This window comes from Mus caroli, unplaced genomic scaffold (genome assembly GCF_978045245.1).
Source record: "Mus caroli unplaced genomic scaffold, Mus_caroli_1 scaffold_1, whole genome shotgun sequence".
NCBI classification, from domain to species: domain Eukaryota; kingdom Metazoa; phylum Chordata; class Mammalia; order Rodentia; family Muridae; genus Mus; species Mus caroli.
The window spans coordinates 153,647,869-153,672,411 of NW_028227256.1; the positions used below are offsets into that span (position 1 = coordinate 153,647,869).

The 24,543-nt window shown below is 45.9% G+C and overlaps 1 protein-coding gene across 5 annotated transcripts in view; it reads right to left on the reverse strand.

Moving 5' to 3' along the window:
* The window catches only part of LOC110304198 (protein FAM163A), a 79,796-nt gene that overhangs the window by 8,484 nt on the left and 46,769 nt on the right, over window positions 1–24,543 (reverse strand). For 3 of the 5 annotated variants that reach the window (XM_085842162.1, XM_085842179.1, XM_021175430.2), the window contains exon 2: window positions 723–820. The gene's annotated coding sequence lies outside the window, so the exon portion shown is untranslated. The remainder of the gene's footprint in view (window positions 1–722; window positions 821–24,543) is intronic. The other 2 variants (XM_085842186.1, XM_085842190.1) reach the window with 1 other exon arrangement.

Consider the following 24,543-nt stretch of genomic DNA (forward strand, 5'->3'; position numbering starts at 1 on the left):
GATCCATGTGACCGGAGAGTGTAGGCAGACTGTGGCCAATTGAAGGCTGGAAGCTGAGGCTCTTTGTCCATGGCTCAGAACTAACAGAACCATCACAGCATCCGTTGCACACATCAGAACAGAAGCAAGTCTGTTTCCCATCCACTCAAGTTTCCAGACGGGATCACAATCCCAAACCTCAGATGCAGGCTTTCCACCAGTGCCGAAGCAGTGGCCTTAGCTCCGCATAGCAGAATTCTCGACTCACAGAAACTCCGAGATGTTCTGTGTGCACAGTTTTAAGCTGCTACACTTGTTTCATAGCAAAAAAAAAATTTAATATACCTTCTTGCATCTTTCCAAAATATAAAATAAAATAAAATCTCACTACACAGGTGGAGAAGCCAGACTTCTCAGAGATCTATCTCAATCACAGGGTAGCAGGTACAGAGAGCTAGGATCTCCAGGCTACTACTGGGCGCCCTCTGCCTCTTCAATAGCTTCATGAAAAGGAGACCAAAGTTCCTGTGTTCCCACCCAGGTCCCCTCAGAGCTGGGCAGAACAACTCGCTCGTGGCTAACCCGAAGGAAAAGTGTCCCCAAAGGAAAACCTCCCCACTGAAGAATTCTGAGGGCCTGTTCTCTGAGTCTAAGGCTGTTACAGCAGGCCCTCAGCAACCCCCCTTCCTACCTGGGGCCCAGATCTTCTGGGAAGAAAGCTTTGGCCTGTGCTTTGTACTTACAGGAAACAGCTGGAGCAGCGGTGGCTCACTCATGCAGGCTGAACATGAGCAGATAGCAGCTGGGGAGGCATTATGGCCAAGGGCATCATGGGTCCCTGCTGGAGAAGACAAGAGTGGGCAAGGTTACTGGGATGTGGAGGTTGGTCAGACAAGCTAGAAGTTCTTCAGTTCTTAGAAGACCATACTCAGTTCCATCTTCTTTCAGCTCTGCTGTCTATAACCCTCCGTCCACTTCAGGAGAAGAACACTGGGGCAAGAGGCTCAGTGGGGACAGGGACCCACCTACAACCTTTCAAACTCCACTCAGGTATGTGTGCTGTGTATGGTGCTCAGCCTCAGGTGTCCTGGGAGGGGATCCGATCACTAGTGACATCTATGGAACCAGCTACCACTGAGCACGCTCTGTTTCTCTATGCCCTGAAGCCAGAGCTCAGGGGTTGGTGCAGATCTAAGGCCAGCAGGACTTGGGAGCAGAGCTTGGGAAAAGTTGAAAAGAAACCCAGAGAGTGACCCTCTCCACACATCACCCTCCTCTTCCATCTGGGTAGTTCTTGCTCCTGACGCTGGAGATGCCCGACTCAGGCTTGCTTTTCTCAAGGATGTTCCTGCCCTTTGAACCATATGACAGGTATGAATGGGAATGCCTGATGCAAAAGCAGTAGTGGGTCCCTTCTAAGGACAGGCTCAAGATTCAGACTCCCTCTCACTAGCTAACTCCCTCTCTTGCTGGCTCTAATTCGGCCAGTGGTTATGTTGTAAGGCCTATTTGGGCAGACTTTGTCAAGGATCAAGTGGGAACTGGCCTTCTGTGCTCCTACTGAATTTGGAGTGAGATTTCAAAGCATATGAATAGAAGGCAGAAGACCACAGAGTATTCAGGCAGGTCCCCTATTCTGGCCATGTGCTGAATGAACAGTGGAAACACAAGGAGTCTGTCTCAGGATCCAGACCCACACTCCATGCACACAGAAGGGGGATCAGTAATTTGGTGAAGAGCTAGAGAGGAAATCTCTTTGGCAAAGCCATTGCTGAGCTGTGAATGCTTCCTTTCCACCCACTAGCAAGAAGAGCTGTGGCTGATCCACTGCTCTACCCAATAGTTAGTGAGCCAATCCCAGTGGGCGGGTGGCTCCCAGATACCCAGGGGCTAAGCAAAGAGTTACCAAGAGCCCCTGGAAGGAGCGTGCTGAGTGGGGCTTTGCTCAAGGGCAAGGTCTTGAGACTCCTTTTAAAGTATAGTCAGTGGAGACATCTCTTCAGCTCCCCTCTAATCAAAACAAAACCTCACAGCAATCCCCACAAATCACACCTCAGCCCAATCCAGCTGCTTTTTTATCTTATTTCCAAAAGACAGTTGCTGGTGTTCTTATAGACTGTAGAGTGCCAGTCATAAGTCATAGTCAGCCTGCTCCCATGATTTTCAGTGTAGACATATGGTTCATGGACATGCAAAGACTCTTAAGGGAGCTGGCCCCTGATATCTTATTTAACAGGGAGAAGCCAAGTACAGAGAGGATAAGTAACTTGCTTGACCACACAGCAGGGTCGAGACAGATGCACCTGGAGAGGCACTGGGTGTGGAGCATCCTGCCTCTGGTCCTGCTGTCTGTCCTTCCAGAAGGGCTATACAAATTTCACCAGGAGCTGAGGTGTCCCCTGGAGTGTACTTTCTTGAAGCAGATTTGTAGTAACAATCAACCAAATTACAGGTTAAGAGGCAGAGACCCCCCAAAACCTCCCAGAGCCACACCCACAGTGGGCGGGGTCTGTATTGTACCAGGCTTAGATCTTGCCATCTTGCCGTCTGGCCCTTTGGGGAAGTGATACAGGAATGAAGGTCTTTGGGAGGTTTCAGTCTGGAGACAGCAGGGGTGGGGTGGGAAGCATGTAGGAGGGGTGACCTTGCAGAGTCAGTGACATCATCTGGTACCCACGTCAAGGCTGGTTCTGGGTTCTGCGCCCTTAGGGCTGAGTACATTAGTAGTCCTGAGGTGGGAATTCAGAGCACATCGGTCTGGGAAGTGGAACATAGATGGGGAAGGACACTAAAAGCCACTCTCCATTAGACTAGAGATCTCTGCTCTCTCAAAGGGACCCCCCCTGCCATCAGTAACCCCAAAGGGTTACCTCATTCACTTCCTGGGTGACTAAAGATGCAGAAGGCAGGCTGCAGCTGGCACCAATGTATGTGATTAATGGCCTCTGCCCCTGCTCCACCCTGTTAGGAGCACAAATTAATTGAGTGGGGGCTAAGCACCAGCTGATGTCAATTTCTTCTGATGCAATTAAGCCTTCTCCAGTCATTTATTAACTGGTGAAATTGACACAGCAGGTTAGCAGCTGGAGGAGAGGGACTGTTGTTTCCTTGTAAACTGTCTAGGACAGCAAGCCTCAGGCCAGGCTGGTGAGAGAGGGAGGCCGAGGCAGGGTGGGGGTGGGGATGATGAAGCTCAAGGATCTGTTGTTTCTGTGCCCACTGACACTGTGCCCTGACTCTCAGGTGAGGGTCTGAAGAGATGCTTTTTCCCCAGGTAAGTAACCCGGGCTCCCGGAGATGTGTGCTGTTGAAAAACAACACCCGCAGAGCATTAAGAAGAGTCAAAGCCATGGCATAAAAGGGGGTCTCTTTCATGTCACCTTGGCCTTGGTGTGTCCTAAGACCCTGCAGGTCCTTGTGCCAAGACATTCAGGCACAGCCCACGATAGGCAACTTCAACACTACCAGAAAAAGAACAGGGGGCAGGATCCATGATGATTCGAAATATGGTCAAGAAGACAGTGAAGGTTAACCATTATAACTCCACCCGTTGTCACCCAAACGCATAGTTTTAAATCCTAGGCCCCTAAAGCCTCATTTTCATCTCATAATGAAAATGCATTTCACCCACCTTTAAAAATTCTCAAAGGCTTTAGACAGTTTCTTCGACACTGTTTAAAAGTTCAAAGTCACTTCTGAAACGCAAAGCTGTCTTGTTTTTATTTCTGCGAGTGTGGGCGTGTGTGCATATAAGATTGCATATGTGAGCCAGGAGGAGAGAGAGACAGGAGGAGGGTAAGAGAAGACACCCTGGGAGAACACACCTGAAGCCCAAAGAACAAGATCAAACATGTCTAAAAGGCCCTGTTCCTGGTGCAAACTGTCCAACAACATCCACTGAGCTGTGCTCTTTACAGGGGATGCTCTCCCACATCCTGCAGTGTGGCCTCCCCTCTTTCCTCGCTAGCCTTCCTGACTTGATTGCATCTCTCTGAGAGCATCCCTGCCGCAGTTACCAGATGGATAAGCCTCCCTTTCTGAACCTCGCCTAGTGTGTGTGTCCATGCACATGTGCCCTTATGTGTGTGTAAACCTGAGGTGGACATGCGAGTCTCCTTCCACGGCTGTGCACCTTACATATTGAGGCAAGGTCTCTCACAAACCCAGAACTCTCCATTTCAGTTGGTCTGGCAAGTCAGCTTGCTCCCAGGGTTCCTTGCCTCTGTCTCTTGTGGGCTGAGGTGAGCCACCAAACCCTCGCAGCTGGTTCTCACATTTGCAAAGCAATTATTTCCCCCACGGGGCCATCTTCCCCAGCCCTGGCTGTAAGCTGTTTAATGGTAATAGTTGCTTTCATACCTGCTTTGTCTGCGACTTTAAAGCTACCCTTACTCCTTTCCTTGCCAAACAGCATGCTTCTCGTGGATGGTTTCGAGCTACCATATGCATGCTGGGAATCGAACCTGGGTCCTCTGCAAGAACAGCAAATGCTTTTAACCACTGAGTCATCTCTCCAGCCCTCCAGTACGTTTAAAACCAGTGAGACTAAGAAAGTCCTCTGCTCTCAATTGAATCTCAGTTTCCCCAATGACAGTGGTGCCACCTGCACTCAGTGTGGGCCTTTCTTCCTTCCTTCTTCCTCTCTGGAGACACCTTCGCAGTCATATCCAGAATTATGCTTCGTTAATGAGTCGGTGTTAACTAGTCCAGTCTAAATTAACTATCACAGGCCTTGAACATCTCACTTTTTAGCAGTGGGCAGAACCCCAGGACAGGAAACCAACTAAGAGCAGCAGAGGCAAACCAGACGGATGACAATGTAAAGCCCAACCAACGCTGGTTTTGAAGAAGCCCCATTTTGTGGGAGACCAGGGGCTAAACTCCAATTCCAGGAAGACCATCACTAAGTCCACCTGAGCCATCATCCTATAACAACCTGCCCTTAGCAACAGTCAGGCTACAATAGCAGGATCTAGGTACGTGGAGATAACCTAAGACATCCTGCAGAGAATAAATAACTTGGCCATCCTGTTCGTCAGGTGGTTTTGTCCCTGTGTTTGGTTCCTGCAGATTACGACAGGAATGCAGTTTTAAAAATATTAACTTGCTGACCATATGGAAACTCCCCAAGCTTGCTGTAACTACAATAAATACCCTATACCCCTAAACTCAGGGCTCTCATTCTAATCTGCTGCAATGGGGATGGTGAGAGACCTTGCTTGTAATAAAGACTCTTATGTATTTGCAGCAGAATTGGCTTCTCGGTGGTTTTAAGGGTCCCTGTAACTTGCGCATAACGTCAAATGTACCTAACAGATGTCCATAGAACATTCCATCCAACCACTTCCAAATACACATCAGACTGTTCTCCATGATAAATGATATCACAAGCCACAGAAAAAAATCTCAGAAAAATTTAAAAGTTACAATTCTATTAAATACCTTTTCATGTCACCATACAATAAAACTGGAAACCATTGGCAATGATATGAAAACATGAAAAAGAATGTATTTGGGAAAAAACCAATGGATCAAAGAAGAAATCCAGGAACAAAATTTAAGATTTATGAGAAAAGTGAAGACGGCAACATTATATTGAACTGTATCAAGAATAGAATAAGCATATTGAAGAGGGATGCTCATAGCACTCAGTGGCCCCATCAAAAAGGTGGGAAGATAGCAGGGGCTAGAGAAATGGCTCGGTGGTTAAAGCACTTGCTGTTCTTGGAGAGGATTGTGGTTCAGTTCCCAGTACCCACATAGTGACTCAGAGCCATCCATAGGCACACACCGGTGCACATACATACATGTAGTCAAAACATTCATCCACAAAAATATACTCTTTAGAAAGATAGGAAGACATCGGGCTGGAGAGATGGCTCAGTGGTTACTGCACTTGCAGAGGACATGGGCTCTGCTCCCAGACGCACATGTGGTGGCTCACAGCCACCCATGCATCTATTCTAGATGATCCAATACAATATTCTAGCCTGCTGGGCACTGTGTGCACACGCACACGCACAGGCACACACAATGCATAGGATTATACATTGGCAAGATACTCATACACATAAACTACATAAACTTTAGAAAGACAGATATCAGGTAAACTTTTTCTGTGTCTCAAGGGACTAGAAAAGCAAGAACAAATTAAACTGAAGGTCTGAAAAATAAAGCAGTAACAAGGACCGGAGCAGACGCAGATGAAACCGAGACAAACACACACCAAGGTCAATGAAAGAAAGAGCTGGCTCTTTGAAAGGACAGAAGACAGACAAACCCTTAGCCAGAAGCATGTTAGCTTTTCCTCCTTTCTGCTTTCGGCTTAACTAGTCTAGCTCATCTTCTGAACTATGCAGATTTAGGGGAACAGGCAAGCCGGCAAGTACCCTGCTGTTTGGTTGCTGGCTCTTAGACATCAGCATTCTCTTACAGTACATGTTTGGATGTGGCTGCTCTTCACACGTGATATTGTCGTTACTTGTGATGAAATGACAGAGGCAAGCTCAAATCCGAGCCTCCATCTGTGTGTTACAGGGGCTATACTGATGGCAAGGACCAGCTTAGTATAGGCAGGAATTTGAGGCCAGAAATGACCGTGAAAAAAATGGCCCTTGAGACAATTTTTTGCAAATTTTCTCAAGAGAGCTTTGTAATGGTGGTTTAGGCAAGTCCTGTCTAGATCTGCAAGCATGATCAGCTCCTAGCTGATCCTATGTTGGAGGACATGCATCTACACCAGTCTGTCCTTCCTCTCCCTTCTTAAGGCTGCTTGTTGTGATTGTCATGCGGCTCCAGAAAGGCCACACCAGGACAAACAGTTCCAAGTGAGATTTATTGAGAGAGAAAAGGGCAAGGTGGCAGTGGAAAGAGAAGGGGGGAGAGAGAGAGAGAGAGAGAGAGAGAGAGAGAGAGAGAGAGAGAGAGAGAGAGAGAGAGATCAAAGGGGCCTTTCTTTATATATGGATGGTGATGTAGTCACAGGTAAAGATGGGAGGTGAGCCAAGTGGATTCTGGGAATATGGTGGCTGTTGCCTTGGCAACAGATGTGTCAGTCACACTATCACCTATGTGATGTCATGGGTTTCAGAGGTCCTGATAACAACACTGCTGATCGTGACCTTGATCTTCCTGGTTCTGACCTTTGCTCCCTTTTGACCACTCTGAGGAGACTTGGGGGTTGCTACCAACTGAGCTAGCTAGTGGGAGGGGAGATTAGAAAGGGGGGGGGTTAGAAAGTAATTTTATGCATGATTTTATTTTTACATGTATGGGCATTTTCCCTGCATGACTGCCTGTATACCACATGGGTACAGCACCCTAAGAAGCCAGGAGAAAGTACAGATGGTTCTTGAATGAAGATGAGGGCATGACTGCTCCGAGGTATGGTCGAGGAGAAGGGTTTTATTGTAAGTATGGGGAAAGTTCAGCCAAAGGCATCTGGAAGAGTCCAGAGTGAACTGGGCTATGAGAGGGGTGTGTGTGTGTGGGGGGGGGGAGCGAGAGAGGAAGAGGAGAGGAGAGCGGGCAAGCAAACCAAGAGAGAAGCCATGGACCAAGAGGCCAAGAAGGGTGTGGTCAAAATGGCTGGGTTCTATAGGCAAAGAAGAAACTGGGGGGCAGGAAGGGAAGCTCAGCCCCTGGGCAGGACAGGTTTAGGGTAGGGGGCGGGGTGAGAAGTGCTGGGAGGAGCCAGGGGCTTTCAGTGAAACTTGTCCCAGGTTTCTTTGGGACCTGACAGTTCTAATACACCACTGGGTGCCAGTAATTAAACTGGGCCCTCCGGACGTTGTTTTTCTTTGTAGGTTTTAATTATAAAGAAAAACTATCTTTCTAAAGAAAATTAACCAGTAGAAATTATTAACAACTCTCAAAGACAGAAAGATACTAATAATTTATATAAAGGTAAAAAAAATATACGGTGGGCTAGTGTTTGCAAACTTTTTTTTTTTTTTTCTTTGAGACAGGGTTTCTCTGTGTAGCTCTGGCTGTCCTGGCACTCACTTTGTAGACCAGGCTGGCCTTGAACTCAGAAATCTGCCTGCCTCTGCCTCCCGAGTGCTGGGATTAAAGGCGTGTGCCACCACGCCCGGCTGTTTGCAAACTTCTTAAACTTTGAGTCTGTGTATATCCTCAGGGTGCACATAGACAGCCAAGTTCCATCTCTGTAGCAAGGTGAAGGATGAGTAAATAAGATGATGAACAGAGAGAAGGGGCACTCGAGAAAACCTCTATATTAGTACAACAATTAATAAAGATGAAGGAGAAAGACACCTGTGAAGGGATTTACGGGTAGAGGCTAAAGGATAAATTAAGATTAATTATAAGTGCAGAAGGCAGAAAGTCATTACCCCAAGTATAACCAAACCAAATTTTGTGTGTGTGTGTGTGTGTGTGAAGACATGAAGTAGACAGATTTGGCAGGAGATCTGAATGATAAGTAACCTTAAAGATACTCCCATTAGCTAAGGTCTCTGCAACAGCCTCTGAGTGCTGTGCTTGCAAGAAGGCTTCCTTAGCCCCACGGATGGGAGGATGAATGGGCAGAACAAATTGAAGCAGAATTTGGTAGTTTGTCTAAAAAAATGGAAAGCTACATCCAGGTTGACCCCAGCAGTTCCATTTTTAAGGTGCCTGTTCTTCACAGAAGTGCACATACAGAGGTCTATGCACAAGAACATTGGTAATATCTGTACAGGTACACACACGACTTAAGAAGGGTGTGTGTCTCAGAAATGTGTTGTTAGGTAGTTTCATCATTATGCAAATATCACAGAGTATATTAACACAAAACTAGATCGGATGGGTCAACTACTTGACATGACTTCTTTTAGACAGGTTCTTCTGATCTCAGGCTGGCTTTGAACCTGCTTGATAGCTGGGGACGATCTTGAGTTCTTGTTTGTTTTAAGACAGAATTTCTCTGTGTAGCCCTAGCTGTCCTGGAACTTGCTCTGCAGACCAGACTGGCCTCAAACTCAGAGCTCAGAGATCTGTCTGCCTCTGTTTTCAAGTGTCTGGATTAAAGGCGTATATGGCTGATAGCACCTGGCTTGATCTCTCTCTCTCTCTTTAAGAACATCTTGGTCATCTTTTTTAAAAAGATTTGTTTTATGAATATGAGTATACTGTTGCTCTCTTCAGAGACATTAGAAGGCATATGGATCCCATTACAGAAATTGTGGGTCACCATGTAGTTGCTGGGAATTGAACTCCTGACCTCTGGAAGAATAGTCAGTGCTCTTAACCACTGAGCCATCTTTCCAGGCCTGATCTTGAACTCTTAACACTCTTGCCTCTACCTCCCACATGTTGTGATTACAGAAGTGCAGAGACAGGGCCTGGGAGCCATCTCTAAACTCCATATAATTTTGTTTTCAAATATGAAAGTATAATTTCATTAAAAAATATGTAACTTGCTTCCTTTGGGATTTTTTCAAAAATTTCAACAAGGACTTTTAATTACATCATAGCATGGTGGAGCATACCTTTAATCTCAGCTCTTGGGAGGCAAAGGCAAGTAGAGGCAGAACAGCCTAGAGATGTGGTAAGCACAGATTTGGTGGACATAACTATACCCGTTAACTTACACATAAAACAGATCTTTTTCTGGATATGGTGGCATATGCCTTTAATCCCAGCACTCAGAAGGCAGACACAGCCAGATCTCTGTAACCAAGACCAGCCTGGTGTGCATAGTGAGGTCCAGGCCAGCCATGGTTACATAGTAAGACCCTGCCTCAAAAACAAAAACAAAAACAAAACAAAACACCAAGGTGTATGATAAACAGAAAATGTGTGAGGCTGCTGCCACACAGCACTGTGCTTTAACAACGGATAGGGCTCAGTAAGTAAGGTGTTTGCCTTTCAAGCATGCAGACCTGAGTTTGATATTAAGAACTGATATAGAAAAACCAGACATAGTAGTGCCTGACCAAGTGCTAGGGAGGTAGAGATAGGCAGCCTTACCTAATGAAGGAACTTCAGGCCAGTGAGAGAGCCTGTCTCAAACATAGGGCAGACAACATTCCTGGGACCTGAGGTCATCCTCTGGCCTCCATAAACATGTGTACACATGTGCTTGTGTAAACACAAATTTGGGGGGAAAATGCTCTAAAATAAAGGTTAAAAAGCATAGGCAACATATACACAAATGTCAGTTGTTCCTTATCAAGTATTGTGTGCACACCACTGTATGCACTAGACTTTTAAATGTTTTTCCATTTCTACTTGTGTGTGTTGTTTGAATATGTGTGCATATGCATGCTTTTATGTGTGTAGCCATGTGTGTTCATGTGTGTGTGTGTGTGTAAGTGCACATGTGCTCACACACATTCAGGTTGATGTCTCCGTCTTTCTTCTACTTTACTCATTGATGCAGGGTCTCTCAATCAACCCCTGAGCTCATTGATGTGGCTAGTCTTGCTATCCAGCTTACTCTGGGGATCCAGTTTCTACTTTTTAGGGTTGGAATTACAGGGGTCACTGAAACAGAATAAGTTGGAAAAGACATTGGGTGCCACACCCACCTGGCATTTATGAGGGTCTTTCAGACCCAAACTCAAGCTTACCTGGCAAGTGCATAGCCCAGTGAGGTTTCTCCAGCCCCACCTCCGCATTTTTATTCACTCTAGGACTACAAGCCATGGGAGTGTGCCACCCACATTCAGGGTGGGTCTTTATTCTGTTAAACCTTTCTGAAAACACCCTCAAAAACTCACCCAGAGCTGTGTTCCCACGGTGATTCTAAATTCCATCAAGTTGACCCTGAAGATTACCCACCACAAAGGCTCCTAGGCTCAGTGGTTAAAAGCACTGGCTGTTCTTCCAGGGGACCCAGATTCAATTCCCAGCACCCAAGTGGCAACTTACAACTGTCTGTTATCCCACGCTGAGGGACTCAATGCTCTCACACAGACATATGTGTAAGTAAAACACCTATGCTCATAAAATAAAATATATTTTATTTTATTGGTATAACTGGCACAAACCAGCCACCCTTATTTCAAAGGCTTCTTTGGAGATAGAGTGTAAGAATTACTGCCTGAACCTGCCTTGATGTTGAAAACCAGGTGACATTTCTGCTTTAATTCCCTAAATTCACAGCGAAGACACAACTCTGACCTGAGCACTGAGCAGAAGGTTCTCAAGAGAGTAAGGGCAAGGGTAGGCTGGGTTCTTGCCAGGCCCTGCCAGGCGATGCTGGCTGTAGCCACTGTGAATGAAGCTTCAAGAAACCCATGCTGGGGTCCCTTTTAACTATCCTTCAAGATCTTGGCCTTTTCCGACTCACATATGGTCCTTTAATGATGCCCTATAGTTAATCACATAAATCATGCCTGATGCTTACCTATGAGGAGGATTATCTCTGTTAAGTTGGGCAATTGGGGCTGACAATAGCTACCTAGTGTGTGGCAGTGTTTTGCAGTCTGACTGGATGCCCAGGGCATCATTAACACAGTACGAGTATCTCCATGCCTGTGGCTGGGTTCATGTTTCTTTCTAAGAAACTTACTCTCGGCTCAGTTTGATTTCTTTTTAATTTACAAGCATGGGAAAGCACCAGTTCCATTCAAAACCAATTCCAAGACCTTTGAACCATTTCAAGCTATGAAGTTTGAGCTAGTCCCAGACATGTCTCAACAAGACTCCTTGAGACTTGACAATACACTGTGAAGACCTAGGGTTTCACAGTGCCCTAATTAGCTTTAAGCCAGAAGGCCACAGATTGTGAACGCACACATTCTGTATGTTTCTAGGTTCCATATCTTGTCTCATACTTTGCATCTGTGATGGTTTGTATATCCTTGGACCAGGGAGTGGCACCATCTGAAGGTGTGGCCTTGTTGGAATAGGTGTGACCTGGTTGGGATGGGTGTGTCACTGTGGGTGTGGGTATAAGATCCTCACCCTAGTTGCCTGGAAGTCAGTCTTCCACTAGCAGCCTTTGGATGAAGACAGAACTCTCAGCTCCTCCTGTGCCATGCCTGCCTGGATACTGCCATGCTCCCACCTTGATGATAATGGACTGAACCTCTGAACCTGTAAGCCAGCCCCAATTAAATGTTGTTTTTTATAAGACTTGCCTTGGTCATGGTGTCTGTTCACAGCAGTAAAACCCTAACTAATACAGAAGTTGGTACCAGGAGTGGGGTATTGCTGTGATAGGCCTGACCATGCTTTTATTTGAAAGAATGTGAATTTTGGGATTTTGGATTTGGAACTCAGTGGAATGCTTTAAATGGGGCTTAATGGGTCATCCTAGTAGGAATATGGAAGACTTTGTTGCTGGGAGTAATTTGAACTGTGTTGACCTGGCCCAAGAGATTTCAAAGGAGAAGAATTTCAGTATATGCCATAAAGACTGTTTTTATGGTATTTTGGTGAAGAATGTGGCTACTTTTTACCCTTGTCTGAAAAGTCTGCCTGAGGCTAAGGTGAAGAGACTCAGATTAATTGCATTAATTGCATTGACAAAGGAAGTTTCAAAGAAGCCCAGCAGAGACTTTGTTCTCTGGTTAAGTCTCACAAAGAGAAGTTTGAACAAGCATAGCAAGCTTAGAAAGGCAAAATATAAAATATATGGTTCGAGTATTAAAGGAGTACCAAGAAGTGAAATGGAACAAAATCTTGTGTTCTAAGAGATAACAGATTAAGGGAGTGGGACCTTGGGGCAAGATTCTACCCAGCTTAATTAGATCAAGGCATGGTGGTACGCACCTTTAATCCCATGAGACAAGCATGCTGATCTCTGTATTCAAGGTCAATCTACAGAGCAAGAACCAGGATAGCCAAGCTTAGGCAGTGAAGGATTTAGAAAACATAAAGCTAGTGATAATGTAATAGTACAAGGGGATCATATTCTAGTTCCTGTAAGCAGCAGAACTTGGCAGCTTCAGCCATGTGGCTCTGGCTCTAGAGTTAAGAATGGAAGGAACTACTGGGAAAATTGAAGCTGGTTAGCTGGAGCTAAGGAATTAGCGGTGATTAAGAAGAGACCAGCATCACTGAGGTGAAATCTTCTGGAAATTGTTTTCTGGGAGCACAAAGAAGCTGTGCTCCAGAGATACCCAAGGTTGTACCTCATGCTGCGGCTGGGCTTGGTAATGTGTAAGAGTCACTCAGGTGGTACTGCTTGTGAAGGAATGAAGGGATCATGGAGAGAAGCTGAGGCTTAGCACTGTGAGAGGCCAGGGAAGGCCACTGGAGAAGGTGAAGCCTCAGCTGTAGTTGATGGCCCAGGACTGAAGGGGTCATGCAAAGGATTTGAGGCTTGGCACCCTGACGAGAGCCTATGAGAGGCTATTGGTGAAGCCTAGTTGGAGTGGAACACCCTTGTGTATTGGAGATGTCAGTACCATGGGATGATCACCAAGAACAGCAGCAACAGTGAAGTGGATCAACCTGAGCTTAGAGTGCTACAGAGGGCAGAGCTGGAAAAGTGATGCCAGTCCTTAGGAGGAGTCCAAAAGATCAAGTGGAATCCCAGACACTGAAACAAGAAGCTGTAACATTGAAATTGCCTTGGAAATTCAAAGATGTTAAAGATGCCAGAGCCATGGGATACATGCTGAGGAAAGCTGCTAACAGGGAGTGGAACCAGCCCAAGAGAAAGCAGTTTGATGCAGTCAACAAAGAGGAAAAAGGAGTGGAGATCTGAAGACTGCTTTGACATCAGCCATGTTGATGCAGAGTTTGGAGTTTGCCCAGCTGGTTTCCTGCCTTGCTTTGGGGATTACAGTTAATTAAGTTGAATGAATCTCAGAAGAGACCTTGAACTTTGGACTTATAACATTGTTGCGACTGCTATAGACTATGAGGACTTTGAAAGTTGGACTAAATGCATTTTGCATTATGCTATGTTTAAGTATGGCCCCCATAGACTCATGTTTTTGAACAAGTCTATGGGGACTAGGGAGTGGAATGTAATGGTTTGTATATCCTTGGACCAGGGAGTGGCACCACCTGAAGGTGTGGCCTTGTTGGAATAGGTGTGACCTGGTTGGGATGGGTGTGTCACTGTGGGTGTGGGTATAAGATCCTCACCCTAGTTGCCTGGAAGTCAGTCTTCCACTAGCAGCCTTTGGGTGGAGACATAGAACTCTCAGCTCCTCCTGCGCCATGCTTGCCTGGATACTGCCATGCTCCCACCTTGATGATAATGGACTGAACCTCTGAACCTGTAAGCCAGCCCCAATTAAATGTTGTTTTTTATAAGACTTGCCTTGGTCATGGTGTCTGTTCACAGCAGTAAAACCCTAACTAATACAGCATCCATGAGACAAGCTCATACATCATTATATAGATGGACCATAAACCTTCTGCCTTGTAAAACAACTCATAGACTCTTGGAATTTTATTACATTCACTTTGTGCATGTGTAAGTGTGTGTGTGTGTGTGTGTGTGTGTGTGCGCACGCGCACGAGAGAGAGAGAGAGAGAGAGAGAGAGAGAGAGAGAGAGAGAGAGAGATGTTTATGCCAGGGCCCAGGACAGTATGTGGGAGTTGGATCTCTCCTTCCACCATGTGGGGCCCAGAGATGAAATTCAGGTCATCAATTTGATAACCCACCTCACTACTCTAAAGATATCATCTAGTCTGGTCTCAAACTTGTGACCCTCCTTTCTCTACTTCTTCAGTATGTCCTACTAGCAAGCATCACTACCTATTTTAAAAACAATGTGTTGACTATACTGTGGTTAAATAACTGATAATGGCAGCTTACAGAGGATGGACAATCCCAGGGTGGACCTACCGACACTCACAGCCAACCTAGTGAACTATAAATAGACAGTGTAGTGAGGACCTGCCTACGAGAAACTGTTGTAGAAAGGATGAAGACAGACAGCTAAACCTTGTTAAATATTGTCTTTGTTACTGTTGTATCACTGCGAGGAGACACCATGGCCAAGGCAACTTGGAGAAAAAAAGCATTTAACTTTGGGATTTGCTTAGATTTAGTCCATTATCATGGTGTCGGGGAGGTGGCTGGCACGCAGGTATGGTACTGGAGAAGTAGATAGAAGCTCTGTATCCTGATCCACAGGCAGGAGAGAGAGAGAGAGAGAAACAGACAGAGATAGACAGAGAGACACACAGAGAGACAGAGACACAGAGATAGATGGAGAGACAGAGAAACAGAGAGAGACTGGGTTCTGAAACCTCAAAGCCCACTGCAAGTGACATCCTTCAACAAGGCCACCTCTCCTAGTCCTTCTAATCCTTCCTAAACAGTTCCACTTCAGGTGATCCAAATGTATGAGCCTATGGGGCCATTCTCATTCAATCTACCACGAATATCTAAAGCCTGTCATTTGGAAGAGGGGTTCATTTTGTTCTGCATTTCTCTTCCATGAACCATGTGACTCCCTGCCTTGCCTTTCCTTCCCTCCCTTGGGACAGTTCATGGAGATTCTTTTCCTACCACCGTCATCTCTGAAGTGTCACTTCTTCTGTGTGTCTCCAGGAGCCAGTTGTCCCTCCCTCACAATGTATTTTTAATACATTACTTTTTATTCATATAGTAGAGTGGGCTTCCCAAGGACAGGAGTGGGGGTCTACTTTCATATCCCATGTGTAATCCAGAAAGGGACTTTGGTGCATGCATTATAGGCTGAGAGCAAGGATAAGTTATAGGTAGGAGATATTTTGCTTGTTTTGTATTTTGAAACAGGAACTCACTATGAAGACAGGCTGGCCTCTTATTTAGCGTAACTCTCCTGCCTCCGTTTCCCAAACACTGGGATTAAAAATGTAAGCCTCCAGCTCTGAGGTTTGTTTGTTTGTTTTTTTTTCCCTCTGTGTAGCCCTGGCTATCCTAGAACTCACTTTGTAGACCAGGCTGGCCTCGAACTCAGAAACCCGCCTGCCTCTGCCTCCCAAGTGCTGGGATCAAAGGCATGTGCCACCAATGCCCAGCAAGTTGGGACTTTTAATGTGAGCTCTGTGGGTGATGAGGATGGCCAGCAGTTTCATTTTACTAACACAACAGAGACCAGGTGACATGTCTGAAGTCACACGGTTCTGGCTTTCCTCTGTCCATTGCCAAGGCCTTTCTGTTGTGAGAAAAGTGAAAGGAACTAAGTAACAGAAATAATCAGGTCCCTCTTATTCAGCTTAAATATGCCTTTCACTTCAGAGAGTAGCTTTCTGCTTAAGACATCAAGAATTAAAACCGGAGGCTGGAGGGGTAGTGTCTTAGTTAGGGTTTTACTGCTGTGAACAGACACCATGACCAAGGCAACTCTTATAAAGGACAACACTTAATTGGGGCTGGCTTACAGGTTCAGAGATGCAGTCCAGTATCATCAAGGCAGGACGTAGGGCTGGAGGAGCTCAGAGTTCTACATCATCCTCTGCAGGCAGATAGAAGACCGGCTTCCAGGCAGCTAGGAGGATCTCCAAGCCCACCCGCACAGTGACACACTTCCTCCAACAAGGTCACACCTACTCCAACAAGACCACGCCTCCTAATAGTGCCACTCCCTGGGCTAAGCATTTTCAAACCACCAAAGGTGGCTCAGTGGTTAAGAGTACTGGCTGCTCTTGCAGAGGAGTTGGAAACCTAGTGATTCACAGCTATCTGTAACTCTAGTTCCAGGGGATTTGGCACTCTCTTCTGGCCTTCACAGACACCAGGCTTGCACATGGTGCATAGACATATGTAAAGGCAAAACCCACATATACACAAGTAATAAAATTACAATCTCAAATGAATTAAAGCTATCTATGGTAGCTATAATCTCATCACTATATGATGACCTCATTTTCATGTTACAGAAAGGGACACTGAAGTTCAGAAAGATTAAGAAACTAGCCTGAGTTCACATATCTGGTGAGTGAGTGAGTGAGTGAGTCAGCATTTGCTGTGAAGAGACACCCTGCTCACGGAACCTCTTATAAAAGAAAGAATTAAATGGGGGATTGCTTACAGTTTCAGAGGGTCAGCCCATGATCATCACGGTGGGGAACATGGCACATGCATAGCTCTGGAACTGCAGCTGAGAGTTACATCTTGTAGGCAGAACTGCGCTGGGCTTAGTGTGGGCTTTTGAAACCTCAAAGCCCACCCCCAGTGATACACTTCCTCCAAAAAGGCCACACCTCCTAATCCTTCTCAAATAGTGTCACTCCCTGATGACTAAGTACTCAAATATATGGGTCTCTGAGGGCCATTCTTATTCAAACCACTACCAGGTCAAAGGTCATTAGCCTCTACATTCCCTAGCCCTGCAGGATAAATCATCACGCGTTCCACTGTCAAATGTTGTTTCCCAACCAGGAAGATAAGACTTTGACTCCAAATAAAGGAACATTGTTCTAGCAGTGAGGAAGCTGGGCAGAGAGACCTAGTAGCTGTGAGACCACCTGAGGTTTGTCAAGCATTTGGTGAGAACTCAATTTTTGCTGACTCTCTCCCGTTTAAAGTCTTACTCCTAATACTTGTTGCTGAGGTAGGAGGGTCTCAAGTTTCGAGATAGCCTGGGCTACACAATGAATTCAAGGCCGGCCTAAACAACACAGGGACACAGTCTTGAAAGAGTCTGGGGATGCAGTTCAGTGGGCAGTGCTTGCCCAAATTGTTCAGGTCCCTGGGCTTAAATTCCCACACTCCCATCACACATACACCACAGGCTAGGAATTGTTATATCAAAAAAGAATTGGTGGGCTGGCGAGATGGCTCATGGGTCATGCAGTCACAAGGGCCCTCAAGTACACGAAGTGTGGACACACCAACCTGAGTTCCAGGCATTGAATCATTACCTCTCTGAGCTCCTATAACCTCAAGAATATGCACGCTATAGGTGACAGGCTGCTATTGGCATGCACGGGTCCTGGAAACACTCTATAGCTACAAGGCCAGGGCAAGGGAGACATACAGGCAGCCTCTGGGCCCCACAGATGTGTCCTCCCTGATGGGAGTGTTGTGTCCTGAAGCCAGCCACAGAGGTCCCTTTTGCTGGAGACTAAGGACAATGCTACTTCTCACAATGTCCCAGGATGCTAGGTCCCTTGGGCTTCTCCTTTCTTTTGCCTGCCTCTGTTTTGGAAGATAATGTGTTATCTGAGTTTAAGACTCAAATCCTCTGTCTGGGACTCAGTGTCTAGGCTGAGTATTAGCTGAGCTTTGAGGGGCTTTGTTGGGACTTTGAGTTCAATGCCTTAACGGAACTGCTAGGGAGACGGGATGATGGCTTCCAATTCAGACCCGGGGGCTCACATATTGAATTCCTTCTTAAGAATGCCCTGGGGCCAGATGTGTTGGCGCACACGTTTAATCCCAGCACTCAGGAGGCAGAGGCAGGAGGCCAGCTTGGTCTACAGAGTGAATTCCAGCATAGCTACAAAGAGAAACCCTATCTTGAAAGACCAAAAAGAAAAAAAGTAGGCCCTGGGATGGTGGAAAGTTGGGAGGTGGTGTCACATGCCTTTAGTCCCAGCACTTGGGAGGTAGAGGTAGCAGGATCTCTATGAGTTCAAGGCTAGCCTGGTCTACAGTGAGCAGCCAAGGCTACACAGAGAAACTCTATCTCAGGGAAGGGTGGCAAGGGGGTGGGAGAATATGCCCTGGGATTTAGAGGAATTTCCCTTTTTGATACTGCAATTCTTTCTCACCTACCTCTCCTCTTTCCTCGTGCTCTGATATCCTGCAGGTCATCATTTGCAGGCCTGCTGAGCCCAAACAGGAGCTGCCTACAATGAACTCTTTCCAGAGAAATCTCAGCCTGAATGGCTGCTCAGATCTACTCAGGTCTGGAAAGGGGAAATTTGGTCTATTAGAGGAGATAGCAGCTACAGAGCCTATCTGAGTGAGCCCGGCTCATTCAACCAAGTCTTCTCTTATCCAGCTTGTTTCTGAGGTAGGCTGGAGGGATTTACTCAGTACAGGTTGACAGTGTCAGTTCTGAAGACCATCAGTCCGACTTGGACTGAAGTATTGGCTCCATAGCTTGCTGACTGTGCAATTTGGGTAAGTCACTCAGTTGGGTCTCAGTTTTTCCCTATAAGATCTCTAAAATGGGGATAAGAGTAACCATGTCAGAGGTCACGAAGAAGCTTTGCGAGGAAGTCCACAAAAAGTTCAATTTTCAGCAGAAGACATTAACAGTTGCTAAAGAAAGAAAGAAGAAAGGAAGAAAGGAAAAGAGAGAGACAGAAAAAAAGAAAGAAAGAGAGAGGGACAGCATCAAAGACAGAGACAGAGTAAGCTTGACTTGCATGGCACCCTGTGCCTGTGATCCCAACACTTGAAAGACAAAGACAGGAGGACCAGGATTTCAAGGTGATCATTCCCTACGTGATGAGTTCAAGGTCAGCCTCGTCTTGAGACCTCGTCTCAATGCCAAAGCTAGATGCCACTGATGATGATGATGATGTCTCAGAATATATGGTTAATTTGACCTTGCTTTGAGCCAAACTAGTTTTCTTATCTACTGTCAAGCTGCTTTTGTGTCAACAATATGGGATGGCTGGTGGGTGTGAAACAAAAGAGTTACAGCCTAGCTAGGGGTAAGCTCATTGTTTTTTTTTTTTTCCCTTCATAAACTGGCCCTGAACAAAATTCATGGTCATAACTTGTAGTTTCCAAATCTAGGCTATGGCCCTGATTGATCAGTCTTGGGCTGTGAGTTCAATAAATCAGCCCTGCTTAACTTAGATCAGTGTGAGAGTGGTTTGCGTGGCAGTTCTCAGACCACAGCACTTTCCATGGGTTGTTCTACCTGCTTTTAAAAAAATAATAATTTATGTTTTATTTATGTGTACGCGCTTATGTAGACTATCCTCACATACATGTCCTCACATACATACATATCCTCACATACATGTCCTTGGAGGCCAGAGGGTATCAGATTACCTACAGCTGGAGCTAAAGGCCATTGTGAGCCACCTGATGTGGGTACTGGAAATGGAACTCAGCTCCTCTTGAAAAGCAGCAAGAACTCCTCAACCACCAAGCCTTCTCTCTAGCCCTCATTTTGTTTTCTTACACCACCAGGAACCACCTGCTCAGAGGTAGCCCCGCCCACAGTGGGCGGGAACCCGGGAACCCTCCCACATCAATCAACAGTTGAGATCTCTAGATAAGTCTAGCCTGTGTCAACCTGATGAACAACCAAGAAGCAAAGAGGCTTGTGGGAGAGTTCTCTTGGCAGAGAGGCCTGGGTCAGTGTGGGCCAGGAGGATGGATGGCTGTCTGTGCTGAGAAAACTGTCCTAGGGCATTAAGAGCAGAGCCCTAGATACAGCACCACCATGGACACAGACTGCAGTTTCCTCTGCTGACTGGACACACTGCCTGGTAGGTGAGGCAGGCGTGAGAGCTGTGCCTTCCACTTTAAGAAGTCAGAGCTGGAGTGACTTGATTGCACACTTGTTGGGCTTCCCTTTTGGTGACATCTCCAACCTCTAGCCCTTCTCTTACGTGTTTCTGCACATTGCTAATGTATCTTTGGGGTACCTGTGAGATTGTCTAGATCAAAGCTGGTCCCTTGAGAATGTCTGTGAGGGAGGAGCTTGCTTAGGTAGGTGGGACTATTCCCCAGGCAGGAATCCTGGAATGTATGAAATATGAAAAGTCAAGCTGAGAATTAACATTTATAGCTTTCTGATTATTTTTTAGGTAAGAATCATGTGTATGAGTGCTCTACTGCATGTACACGTGAATGCCAGAAGAGGGCATAAGATCCCTTTATAGATGATCACTGTGTGGCTAGGAATTGAACTCGGGACCTCTGGAAGAGCAGCCAGTCCTCTCAATCACTGAGCCGTCTCTCCAGCTCTGCTCTCTGATTATTGAGGGTAGATGTGCTATGACTGGCTGCCTCAAGCTTCTGCTGCCTTGACCTTCCTGTAATGATGGCGAACCTTTGAACTGTGAGCTGAACTAAAGCCCTTTGTCCCTTGACTTGCTTTTGTCAAAGTATTTCAACACAGCAGCAGGAAAAGGACCAAGACATTGTCCACAACTGCTAAGAGGCAGGGCTAGGCTCCACACCCAAGTCTCTACGCCCCCATCTCCCATAATATGTAAAATTTATCTGGCTATTGAGATCCACAATGATTCTTTCAGGCTTTGGTACATACAAGTAGATGGTAGTTGTGGTGGTTTGAATATGCTTGGGCCATAGGGAGTGACATTATTAATTTTTCTTTTCTTTTTTTTTTTGGTTTTTCGAGACAGGGTTTCTCTGGATAGCTCTGGCTGTCCTGGAATTCACTCTGTAGACCAGGCTGGCCTCGAATTCAGAAATCTGCCTGCCTCTGCCACCAGAGTGCTGGGATTAAAAGCATGTGCCAGCCGGGCGTGGTGGCGCACGCCTTTAGTCCCAGCACTCGGGAGGCAGAGGCAGGCGGATTTCTGAGTTCGAGGCCAGCCTGGTCTACAAAGTGAGTTCCAGGACAGCCAAGGCTACACAGAGAAACCCTGCTTCGAAAAACCAAAAAAAAAAAAAAAAAAAAAAAAAAAAAGCATGTGCCATCACTGCCCAACGGGAGTGACATTATTAAGAAATGTGTTCTTGTTAGAATAGTTGTGTCCTTGTGGAGGAACTGTGTCACTGTGTAGGCGGGCTTTGAGGGCTCCTAGTGCTCAATCTCTGCCTAGTGAAGAAGAGATAGTCCCCTTCTGGCTTCCTTTGGACCAAGATGGAGAATTTTGGGCTCCTCTAGCACCAAGTCTGCCTGCATGATGCCATGTTTCCCATCATGATGATAATGGACTGAACCTCTGAAACTGTAAGCCAATCCTAATTAAATGTTTCTTTTATAAGAGTTATCTTGGTCATGGTGTCTCTTGACAGCAATAAAATCCTAAGACAGTGGAAGAAGAGGTCTTTGCTGTGAGGGTCAGGCTGCAGATGCTCTCTTGGGAAAGGATAAGTGGACTCTAGATAGTTGGCAAACATGGCTTGAAAGTAACCATCATTTCAACCAAAATTAATATGATTTGCATTCACCAAATGAACAAGCCAGGGGATGGTGGGACCAATGGAGAATTAAGTACTTTCAAAATAGTTCCTTTTAGATGGAGGGCTTTTGATTTTTGCTCTTTCTTGGCTGATCAAGGGCTGGAGGGTCAGGAAAATAGATATGGAAACATTAGAGACTGAAGGCCCAAACTGTCACCAATGAGCAAGCGCACTGTAAGAAAAACTGATCCCATGATGGTTGGCAAATTTACTTCTGGGGAGAAACACAAAGGCCATTTGCAGAGGATTGTCTAGAGAACAAAGGCCATTTATTAACTTGTCTTTGCAATCTCTGGACTGGGGGACATTGGAGCCATGCCAGGGACTCTGTAACCATCCAGGTCTCCACACTCCATCTCCACAGGCTGAATGGTTAAACACACACACACACACACACACACACACACACACACACACACACTCCCCATGGTGGTCCTTACCTGAGAACTGCTGGTCTCTGTCAAGACAACTCTTACTGCTTCCCACTGTTTCCCCTCTGGGCCCTGTGGTGAGCTCCTCTTTGAACCCCAGTACCTTAACCAGTCCCTCCCTCCTCTACTCTGCCACCCAATTAAGTTCCCAAATGTGATCAAGCCCCTCCCATGTTCCTCCTCTATCTCAGGACAGAGACAGGCACTCTAGGGCAGCTGTGGCAAAAAAGATTGCCCAATTTTCTTTATTATTATTATTTTTTAATTTGCTGACAGTTTCACATAGGTATATAACATATTTTGAATATATTTATCCCCTATTCTTCCCTACGATCCCCCTTCCCTCTCTGGAAAACTTCTTTCTCACAATATATCCCCCTCCAGATCCAACCTTTTGTTACTGTGATACTACATTATCATCTACAAATATGTTAGAGCCCATTGATCACTATCCTAGGGTGCATGTGTCCTGTGTGCTGCAGCATTGACACACCTGAGCTAGACCTCATTCTCATGCCCACGGCTATGACAATTTATTCTCATCCGGCCTGCATATCTGCTGCCCCCTCTCTTCTATTGGCAGCTCTCCCAAGGTTACGTCTTATTTATGTCATTGCAGACTCATTTAGTTGCACCAAACAACTGGGAAGATGTCTGGGGGCAGGGTCCATGTCTTTTTCTTTTCCATGTCTTTGGTGACCAGCACATGGTAAGAGCTCTGAAAATACCAGTCAGGAGAACAAATGCATCCTGGTACCCTGACCTGTTATTTATGTCAATTTTAGATCAAGCAAGTCTCAGAATAGACACGTTCAGGAGGCACTCTCAAAGCTCAAAGACCTAATAGCCCAGCTAAATAGCTTACTCTATTTGCTGTAAATTAAGAGCCTTGGGCTAAAGAGATTGTTTAGGGGCTAGGAGATTACAGTTGGGCTTGCTGCTACTCCTTCCACGGCCACTTAATGCCTTTGAAATAATCTCATTTCAAACATCAATAATTCAGATTTGTATGTCAAAGGATGCCGAGGTTCACCTAACAGACATTGTCAGATTCATCCTCTCACAGTGGCCATAACTGGAAGGTCTTATACTCTCTTCCTGCAGCAGGCCTGACGTTGCCACAGTACAGATAGTACTTCAGCACCCTGCTGTCCCTGCCAGCCGCTTCCAATACCAGACCCTGGAGAGTGGACCTTGGCTCCTGGGTCCTGACACACGTATGTGTGAGAGTGTGGGGGAGAGATTTGGGGTAAGAAATGCCAGGGCCTGCTGAGGCACCAGGCCCTACTGGAAATGCTCAAGAACTGGGGCTTGAAGGGTGCATTTAATTCCTGGTTCTGTGTATAACCTTGGGATAATTTCTCTTTTATTTATTTTTTGTTTTGTTTTGAGACAGAGTTTCTATGTATAGCCCTGGCTGTCTTGGAACTCACTCTGTAGACCAGGCTGGCCTTGAACTCAGAAATTCGCCTGCCTCTGCTTGCCTCTGCCTTCCAAGTGCTGAGATTAAAGGTGTGTGCCACCATTTGCCCGGCTTTTGTGCAGTTTTTAGGTTTTGAAACACCTGAATAAAATGATGTGTGTGTGTGATATATACATGTCTGTGTGTATACATATGTGTGTGAATTGATATTGTCTTCTATTGCTCCCATTTTAAAAGAATCATTTTGTGTATACATGTGGGTGCACAGGTATCACAGCTCACATGTGAAGTTCAGTAGACAATGTGTGGGAGTCTTTGTTTACTCTGAGTGGTTCCCAGACATCAGATCAGGTCTTCTGTCCTGCCAGCAAGAGCCCTCACCCACTGAGCCATCTTACCAACCCTCTACATTAGTTTTTGAGTCAGGTCTCCTACTGGATGTAGAACTCACGTTTTTGGCAAGGCTAGCTGGAACAGTATGCCTCAGGGATTTCCTCCACCTCCTTAAATGTCCACACTAGCATAGGTCCACACTAGCTCACCTTTTTATGTGGCTTCTGGGGAGCTGAGCTCAGATTCAAGTCAGTAGGCAAACAGGCTACTGACTTCAGCCATCTTCCCAGCCCTGACTTTTTAGATTAATACAATAAATTGGTTGAGATTTAGAAATGCATATTAATAGTTTTTGGCAAGGGCCTGGGGAAATGGACATAAGCGCACTGCTGTATAAGGGTAAACCTCT